Source organism: Mus caroli, chromosome 7 (assembly GCF_900094665.2).
Source record: "Mus caroli chromosome 7, CAROLI_EIJ_v1.1, whole genome shotgun sequence".
Classification (NCBI taxonomy): Eukaryota; Metazoa; Chordata; class Mammalia; order Rodentia; family Muridae; genus Mus; species Mus caroli.
This window is the reverse complement of record NC_034576.1, coordinates 33,492,823-33,502,927: the sequence shown is the minus strand read 5'-3', so window position 1 is coordinate 33,502,927 and position 10,105 is coordinate 33,492,823.

Below are 10,105 nucleotides of genomic sequence, written 5' to 3'. Positions count from 1 at the left end.
CCAGGACAGCCAGGGCTATACAGAGAAACTCTGTCTCAGATTAAAAAAAAAAAAAGCTGGTGAGATGTCTCAATGGGTAAGAGCACCCTACTGCTCTTCCAAAGGTCCGGAGTTCAAATCCCAGCAACCACATGGTGGCTCACAACCATCCGTAACGAGATCTGGCGCCCTCTTCTGGAGTGTCTGAAGACAGCTACAGTGTACTTACATATAATAAAATAAATAAATAAATAAAGTTCTTTCCAGAATACGAGGAAGGACTGGGGACCCTGAAGAGTTAGGAACTCCACAGGAAGTCTAACAGAGTCGACTAACCTGGACCCTTAGAGCTCTCAGAGACTGAACCACCAACCAAAGAACATACATGGGCTGAACCTAGGCCTCCCCACATGTATGTAGCAAATGTGCAGCTTGGTCTTCATGTGGATCCTGAACAACTGGAATGGGGGCTATCCCAAAAGCTGTTGCCTGTATGTGGGATATGTTCTTCTTATCTGGCCTCAGTGGGAGAGGAAGTACGTAGCCTTGCAGAAACTTTAAGTGCCAGGGTTGGAGGATACCCACCGGGGGCCCACCTGCTCAAAGGATAAGTGAAGGAGGGAATGATGGAGGAAGGATTGTAGGAGGGGGTGACCAGGAAGGGGCTGTGACCAGGAAGGGGATGTAAAATGGGTAATTAAAATTTTAAAAAAATTAATAAAAGAAGTCTTATCCAGATTTTCCCTGCTTGATTCCACTCAGAAATACTACTTTCTTAGTATAGTTTTAGGGGGTCAGGGGTCGGATCTGCTCACATACACGCACATACTCGAGATGATGTAACAGGAGACTCCCAAAGGCCAGCCTGGGCTATCTAGGAAGTTCTAAGCTAGCCTGAGACAGTGAGATTGTCTCAAAAAAAAAAAAAAAAAAAGATATTCTGTTGCTGCAACTGCCTCTTGGTCCTATGAATGTGATTGTTGTGTGAAAGTCAGTGGTGTCCCTAAGAGCCAGTTCTTAGCCAGGCAAAGTGCAAGTCCTAATGCTCAGGAGGCAGAGCAGGTGGACTTCAGTGAGTCTAAGGCCAGCCTTGACACATAGTAAATTCCAGGAAAGCCAGGGCTACATGGTAATACCCTTCCTTACAACAAAGGAAACAAACAGGCAAACAAGCCAAACCAGTTCCCAGGCGTGAATGTCTCTGTGCTGGTCCGAGCCTCTGAGTCACAGATCTAAAAATAGACCACAGGGCTGTGACCTAAGCTGTGTTACTGCTCTCCTCTGGGTCTAGGGCTAGCCTGCTTTCCTCTAGGTCTGGGGCTAGCCTGTGGTCAGTACCAGAGAGTCTGAGCATTTCTTTTCTTTCATTAGTTTTTATTATAATTAATTAATTAATTAATTAATTAATGCATATGGGTGTTTTGCCTGCATGTATGTATGTGTACCACATGTGTGCCCTGGTGCGCGTGGAAGCCTGAAAAGACCATCAGATCCCCTGGGACAGGAGATGTAGCTATCAAATGGGGATCAATTGTGGGTCCTATGGAAGATCCCCAGTGATCTAACCACTGAGCCACTTCCACAGTTCCTTTTCATTAAATGTTGCCATAGAGTCTCACCCTGTGGCCCAGGTTGGCTTACAATTCTCTATGAAATCAAGACTCATCATCACCCTGCCTCAGCCTCTGGAGTTTGGACATTATAGACATGCATTACCAAACCCAGCTCTTTCATTCAAGCATCCAATCCTGGGATGGATCTCACTGTGTAGGCCACGCTGGCCTAGAATTTAGCACCCTTCTGACTCACCTTTTTCTTTCTCTTTTTTTTTTTTTTAGATTTATTTATTTATTTTATGTATATGAGTACACCATTGCTCTCTTCAGACACACCAGAAGAGGGCATCCGATCCCATTACAGATGGTTGTGAGCCACCAAGTGTTTGCTGGGAATTGAACTCAGGACCTCTAGAAGAGCAGCCAGTGCTCTTAACTGCTGAGCCATCTCTCCAGCCCCTCACCTTTTTCTTTAATTAATTAATTTAGTTACTTATTCATTTTACATCCTGAACACCCCCACCCTGTTCTTCAGTTCCTCCCAGTCCTATCCTTACAAACCCCACCCCATTGCCCTCCTCCTCCTCAGAGAAGGGGAATTCCCCTTGGGTACCCCCTTGCCAGTCACAGCAGTATTAAGTGTTTCCTCTTCCACGGAGGCTGGATCAGGCAGTCCAGCTACGTAGGGGAAGGGGATCCAATGGCAGACAACAGAGTCAGAGATAGCCTCCACTCCAATTGTTAGGGGACCCATAAGAAGACCAAGCTGCCCATCTGCTACACATGTTTAGGGGGCCTAAGTCTAGCCTCTGCATGCTCTTTGGTTGATGTTTCTAGGAGCCCTCATGCGTGAGCCCAGCTTAGTTGACTCTGTAGGTCTTCTTGTTGTGTCCTTGAGCCCTCCAGTTTGATCAAGAACTCAAGTGACAGCACAAGCTGGGGAGGAAGGGAAGCATTGCCTCAACCTCTTAAATGTCGGGATTGCAGATGTGCAGCCACACCTGGCCTCAGTGCCTTCCTGCCAGACAGCACAGCAATGAGATCAGCCGGCACAGAAGCCAGTCCTCTCTTTGGGTCAGATGCCTCTCCCCTCGGCCTTCTGGACTGTCACAGGACCTGTTCTGCGGCTTTTGTCAACCCGGAGGATGACTTGTGCCTAAGATCTGCCCAGTGCTGGGAACAGTGGTACCTGCCTGTAATCCCCTACTCCCATAGCTGGGGAGGCTGAGGTAGGAAGATGGCAAGTTTGAAGCCAGTCTCAGACTTGATGGGGTCTTGGAACGCAGATGGTGATGCACACCTTTAATCCCAGCGTGAGGGGAGGCAGAGGTAGCTGGATCTCTGTGAGTTTGAGGCCAGTCTGGTAGTAATAGTCCCGGACACCCAGGGCTATGTAGAGAGACTTTGTCTCAAAATAAGTGAGTAAATAAATATATAAGTATATTAAAAAAGAATCTGTTGTAGACCAAAACAAACGAATCATTCAAACCATCCCTGGTGTCTAGACCAGTTTATTTCCTCTTCCAGCTATGACCTGCTTTCAACCTGGAAACTGGACTCTTCACCAGTCGAGTTGAGGTGGGTCACCAAGCCCATGATGTCTGTCTCTAGCACAGTCAGAGAGCTGCTGTCCCTCCCGCTCTTGCCAGGAAGGGAAGTACCTCCCAGACACATCTGCTGCTGACTTATCCCAACTTGAACTTGCCTTGTGCTCACCTAACTGAAGGAGGGATGGAAATTTAGAAGCAAATATTGATGGGTACAACTAAGTTCTGCCACAGCCAACTGCTGGGAAGGACGGCCAGCTTGGGAGCTGGCAGAAGTGCTCGGGCTGTTGGGGGTACGCTAACAGTGGAAGGCCTGAGCCCCAGGCTGCCTGCTGGAGCAGGCTAGCAGCTCTACCACATTCTCCCACGCACAAACTAGGTGGAGGAGGGCAGCTCTCAAAACCTTGGTACCCCTCTCTCCCTGGCCGAGGATGAGACATGAGCTCTCAGCCATTGCTCCAGTGCCATGCTCCCCACCCCAATGGTTGGACTTATCCTCTGAAACTGTAAGACGTTCCCAACTAAGTGTTTTCTAAAAAAAGAAAAGAAAAAGGAAAAGAGAGAGAGGGAGGGAGGGAGAGAGGGAGGGAGGAAGGAAGGAAGGAAGGAAGGAAGGAAGGAAGGAAGGAAGGAAGGAAGGAAGGAAGGAAGGGAGAAAAAAAAGAGAAATAACTTTAGATCCAGTTATGGTGGCCAAGTATATAGTTCTTGGGACAGTCAGTCAAGAGCACTTCATGTCCAAGACTAACCTGAGCTACAGAGAGACCTTGTCTCATAAACAAGCCAGCAGAAACCTTAGAACATTTTGTGCATTGATGATACATAGAATCCTTTGACCTTGACATTGGAAACACGCCATGCACACCAACCCTCATGGCTTCAGTTCCGTGCTGTGTTGGTTGCTGTCTACTGCAGTTGGGCACAAACACATTAGTCCTTACAATATTACGATCTCTAGTACAACAGAAAAAGATAGAAAGGGGTGGGGAAGCTGGATGTGGTGGCTGTGGTCTTACCACTTCAGGGGGAGAGGCAGGAGAATCAAAGCCAGTTTGGGAAAGAATGACTTAATTGAGTATAAAACCCAAACCTGGAAGTTAGGCAGTGTCAGCACACACCTATTGATTCCAGCACTCAGGAAGCAGTGGCAGGAGGATCTCTACGAGTTCAAGGTCAACCTGGTCTATGGAGTGAGTTCCAGAACAGTCAAAGCCACACAGAGAAACCCTGTCTCAAAACAAACAAACAAAACACACACACACACACACATGTGCTTGTGCTATATCACATGCTAATGATGACATTTCCATGAAATTCAAAACAGGAAAAACTCATTTATAGTGGTAATGATTGAAATAAAAGTCACTGAGCCTGTGAGATGGCTCATCTAACTTAAGATAGGCTCTTAAAACCCTGATGCCCCAAGTTGAATCATGAGGACCCAATGGTAAGAGGAGAGAACTGTTACAAGTTTTCCTCTGACTGCCACAGGTGTTGTATACACAAAATAAATGAACTGGGGCTGGAGAGATGGCTCAGTGCTTAAAAGCACTGGCTACTTTTCCAGAGGACCAGGGTTCAGTTCTCAGCACTCACAGGGCAGCTCACAACGGTCTGCCACTCCAGTTTCAAGGGCTCTGATGCTCTCTTCTGGCTTCTTCAGGCACTGCATGCACATGATGTGCATACAACCATACATATGAAGTAAATATTAAAAATAAGAGCAAAAACAATTTTTTAAAGATTTATTTATTTATTATATGTAATTACACTGTAGCTGTCTTCAGACACCCCAGAAGAGGATGTCAGATCTCATTAAAGATGGTTGTGAACCACCATGTGTTTGCTGGGATTTGAACTCAGGACCTCTGGAAGAGCAGTCAGTGCTCTTAACTGCTGAGCCATCTCTCCAGCCCCTGCAAAAACAAGTTTTGTTTGTTTGTTTGTTTGTTTTTTGGTTTTTATTTTTTGGTTTTTGTTTTTCGAGACAGGGTTTCTCTGTATAGCCCTAGCTGTTCTGGAACTCACTTTGTAGACCAGGCCGGCCTCTGCCTCCCAAGTGCTGGGATTAAAGGCTTGTGCCACCCTGCCCAGCAAAAAACAAGTTTTTAAAGCAGTAGTAATTATTGACCCATGAATTTAGTGACCTTGCCTTCTCTCCATTGTTCTGCCCTCTGATAGCACAGAGTCCTGAGTGCCCCGCTAACTCCCCAGGGCCCCATGCTCTCTGCTCCACCTAACTCTCCGTGGAAATCTTGTTTCTCTTCAAACTGTTCTTCCCAGCCTGCCAAGTAAGATCTGGTCCCAGGAGAACTCCCGGGGCCTCTCCTCACTCCTAACAGGAGCCAAATTCCCTTCAGATGCTTCCTACAGGCAGCCCCCTCTGCCTGGAGGCCTCCTCTTCTTCAGCCAATTTCTTCTTGTTTTTTTCCAATGACAATCTAAATATTGCACTTCCAGCCTTCCTGCAGAACATGGAAGCAGAAGGCATTATGGCTTGCTTGCAATAGACTGCCAGCACATAGTTCTTCATGGCATCTTGTCTTAGTTGTGCTTATAATTTAGGTTGCATATTTGTGTTCAAGTCTCTTTTCTTCATTTTGCTAGTGTAAATATCAACTCTGCCAGGCATCATGACAGCCACAGGAGTCCCTGGCACTCAGGAGGCTGATGCTGGAGAATTAATAGTTCAAGGCCACCCTGAGCTAAAAGCAAGAGCCAAGCATGCTTTTACCCAGCACTCAGGAAGCAGACTTAGAAGCCAGCCTTGTCTACAAAGCAAACTCTAAGCCAGCCAGGACTAAATAGTAAGCCTTGTCCCCAAACAAAACAAAACAAAAAGACAGGAAATAGGGACTGGAGGGATGGCTCAGTGGTTAAGAGTATTGACTGCTCTTCCAGAGGTCCTGAATTCAATTCCCAGCTCCTATATGGTGGCTCACAACCATCTGTAATGGGGTCCAATGCCCTCTTCTGGTGTGTCTGGAGATAGCTACAGTGTATTCACATGCATAAAATAAGTAAACCTTACGGAGTGAGTTCCAGTACGGCCAGGGCTACATGATGAGATCCTGTCTCAAAATAAAACAAAACACCATAAAGACAACCTTTTTTCTTAAAGACGACAACCACCAACTTTATTTATTTATTTTTTATTTTTGGATTTTTCAGACAAGGTTTCTCTGTATAGCCCTGGCTGTCCTGGAACTCATTTTGTAGACCAGGCTGGCCTCGAACTCAGAAATCTGCCTGCCTCTGCCTCCCAAGTGCTGGGATTAAAGGCGTGTGCCACCACTGCCTGGCAACTTTATTTATTTTATGGAAGTATACTGTAGCTGTCTTCAGACACACCAGAAGAGGGCATCAGAACTCATTACAGATGGTTGTGAGCCACCATGTGGTTGCTGGGATTTGAACTCAGGACCTCTGGAAGAACAGTCAGTGTTCTTAACCACTGAGCCACCTCTCTAGCCCCAACCACCAACTTTATTGTTATCATGTGAGTGTTTAAGTGCAGGCATGTTCTCACCATAGCACAAGTGTGAAGATCAGAGGTCAACTTGTGAGTGAGCCTTCTCTTTCTGCAGTAAGTGCCTTACCTCCTGAGTCATCTCGCCAGCCCTTATCTTTTTCTTTCCCCAATACCTAACGCAGTACTGGGGTGCTCAGAAATGTGTCGAATGACTGCATGAGTCACTTGGTGAAACCATGTGACTAGAGACCCAGTGGGGTATGAAATGAATGTTACCTATTCTCATGGGGCACAGGGGCCACTCTGCTACAGTTCTATGAGATACATGCTATGATTGCAAGCTCAGAGTGGGGAACTTGGGGAAGCCCTTTTACAACAGGAGCACCCATGTGTGAATGCTTTCAAAGAGAGCCATGGCCAGAGACCTGTTTGTAGGGGCAAGCAAATTATGAAAACTTTTTAGACTCTGGTCTCTCTCTCTCTCTCTCTCTCTCTCTCTCTCTCTAAGCTGTTTTAGTGTCTGTGTGTGTGTGTGTGTCTGTGTGTGTGTGTGTTTGTGTGTGTGTGTGTCTGTGTGTGTGTACATGCCATGTGTATGTCAATCAAAGGACATCTTGTAGGAGTTAGTTCTCTCCTTATACCATATGGGTTCCAGGGATCTGACTCAGGGCTTCAGGCTCTGTGACAAGTGCCTTTATCCACTGACCCTCCTTATTTGTAAACATTAGTTGGAAGGAATCTCAGAGCCACAGTGATTCTAAGGTGGCCTTAGGCTTCACTAATTCACTGTGAGCCCTTTATGGAGCCAAATGGTGTCCTGCAGACTCATTTCTTACAGTGTAGAGACTAGTTATCTATAGTAGAGTGTAGTTAACTATCTTGTATCCAACAGCAAAATCAAACCATTGCAGGTTAAGAGTCACTTTTTTGTTTACAAACTTAGCGTTTCCCCAGATATTTCTCATAACTTGGCTCTAAACATTGGGCTGTGCTCAGTTTTGCCCCTAACGTAGAACATGTTCCCCCACAGCCATGTAGGTTAGAGTTAAGGTTAAGCCCAGCCTTGCCAGGCAGGGTGAGAAGCTAGAAGTTCAGGCCCTGGATGGATCTCTGCAAAGCACTGGAGGACAGGGAGGAGAATGCCTTTCCCCCTTCCCACTAACTGGGCTGCTGTGAAGACTGCAAGACCTGCTTCCAATACTATGTGAGAGGCAGCCAGCTGTCCAGCACAGGGTATGTGCCGTTGTATAATCCTGCCCTCTGATACCTGCTTCAAAGCTGGGCTAAGCTGGATAGAGCTGGGGACTTGGCTTGTTGGTGGAGTGCTTGCCAAACATGCATGAGGCCCTAGGTTGAGGAAGGGGCATGGGGGCCACCTGTAATTCCAGAACTTATGAAGTAAATGCAGGAGAGTCAGGAGTTCAAGGCTACCCTCACCTACTTAGTAAGTCAAGGTCAGCTTGGGCTACAGGATACCCTATCTCAAAAGACGGGATAGGTTTTGGATAGGGGATTGGTTTGGTGTCCCAGGCCAACTTGGGAAGGAGTTGAAGGTTCAGGTCCAGGCGTTGTAACCAGTACCCAAGTTACAGCTAGAGTCACATTGCCATCAACAACTCAGCCAATGGCAACTTTCCTATCCCTTGTTTGTACAACTCCCATGTGTCGACTGGCTGTGCTAAGAGCTAACGCATGTACCAAAGGTGGGTAGATCAGACGTAAACCGTTTTCCTCCCACATCTAAGGCTCTGGATTCCATTCTTTTTTTTTTTTTAAAGATTTATTTATTATTATATGTGAGTACACTGTAGCTGACCTCAGACACACCAGAAGAGGGCATCAGATCTCATTATGGGTGGTTGTGAGCCACATGTGGTTGCTGGGATTTGAACTCAGTACCTTCAGAAGAGCAGTCAGTGCTCTTACCCACTGAGCCATCTCGCCAGCCCTGGATTCCATTCTTAACGTGTTGTTAAGACACACACACACACACACACAGACACACAGACACACACATTGACTGGAGCCACATATTTACCTCTGCGTCCCTTTGGATGATTGTATGTGGAAGGGATGAAGACTGACCCCTTAAGGCCTCCTTCCTGCTCTGCCCAGAAGGAACTGATAGGCTGTGGGGGAGCCCTGCGTGTGAGTCACCCCAGGCATCAGCACTGTTGCCAAGGCCAGTTGTTCCGGTGGCCACAGTGCCTTTTTTGTTTGAGCTAATGAATCCCCTTTTGTTCCAGTGACAAGGAGGTGGGGGTTATTACATTTTGACAACCAAAAAGAAAGTCCTCCCATGGCCAGGGGAAGGGGGGCAGGGTTCTAGCTATACAACCAGATGGATCTTGTATCCCTCATCCTTGGCCCCTGGGTGGGAAGCTCCAGAGAGTATTTGACCAAGAACTGTTTTTCATTCTGTTTTGTTTGAGATAAGGTCTCCTTATGTGGCTTGGGCTGACCTTCAATTTAAGATCCTCTTGTCTCCAGTTCCCAAATTCTGGAACTGTAAGAGAATGTCTCCACACTCAACTTCCATCGTGAGGTCTTCTTTTCTTTCTTTGTTCTTTTCCTCTTTTCTTTTCTTTTTCTTTTTCTTTTTTTTTTTTTGATAGGGTTTGTGTGTGTGTGTGTGTGTGTGTGTGTGTGTGAGTGTGTGTGTGTGTGTAGTCCTGGCTATTCTGGAACTCAGTCTGTAGACCAAGCTGGCCTCAAACTCAGATATCTGTCTGTCTCTGCCTCTCAAGTGCTAGGATAGAAGGAAGAGGAGGAAGAGGAGGAGAAGGAGGAGGAAGAAGAGGAGGAGGAAGAGGAGCTGAGCATCTAGAGTAGCTGGGTTATAGACATATAGCATCAACCTCAGATCAGATTTTCCTTTAGACTAGATAGGCCCCCTTGTCTTAGCTTCAGTCAAAGGAGCTTGGAATCTTGGGGCCAGCCCAGATGTTAGGAATTTCCCAGGCTCTTGGCCAGCTCCAAATCCCTACAACAATAAAGCCATCCAGAATCTTAGAAAAGAGGATGAGACAGGAGCCAGACATTCCACTGGATGTGGTGAGATGCATGTGACCCCAGCACTCAGGAAACCGAGTCGAAAGAATCCGGAGTTCAAGGGCAGTGACTTATACAGTGAGGATGCCTCAGAGAAAGATGAGATCTGAGGCTGGAGAGATGGCTCAATGGTTAGGAGTGCTGTCTGCTCTTGCAGAAGACCTGGGTTCAGTTCCAAGCACCAACATGATGGCTCACTACCATCTGTAACTCTAGTTCTAGAGAATCTGGTGCCTTCTTCTATAACCACTAGGCATACACAAAGTACACATACATACATAATACATACATACATACATACATACATATATACATACATACATATATACATACATACATACAGGCAAAACACCTATACACATTAATAAGTAAATCTTCATTTTAAAGAAGCCAAGTTGCTGGGGGCTGGTGAGATGGCTCAGTGGGTAAGAGCACCCGACGGCTCTTCCAAAGGTCCGGAGTTCAAATCCCAGCAACCACATGGTGGCTCACAACCATCC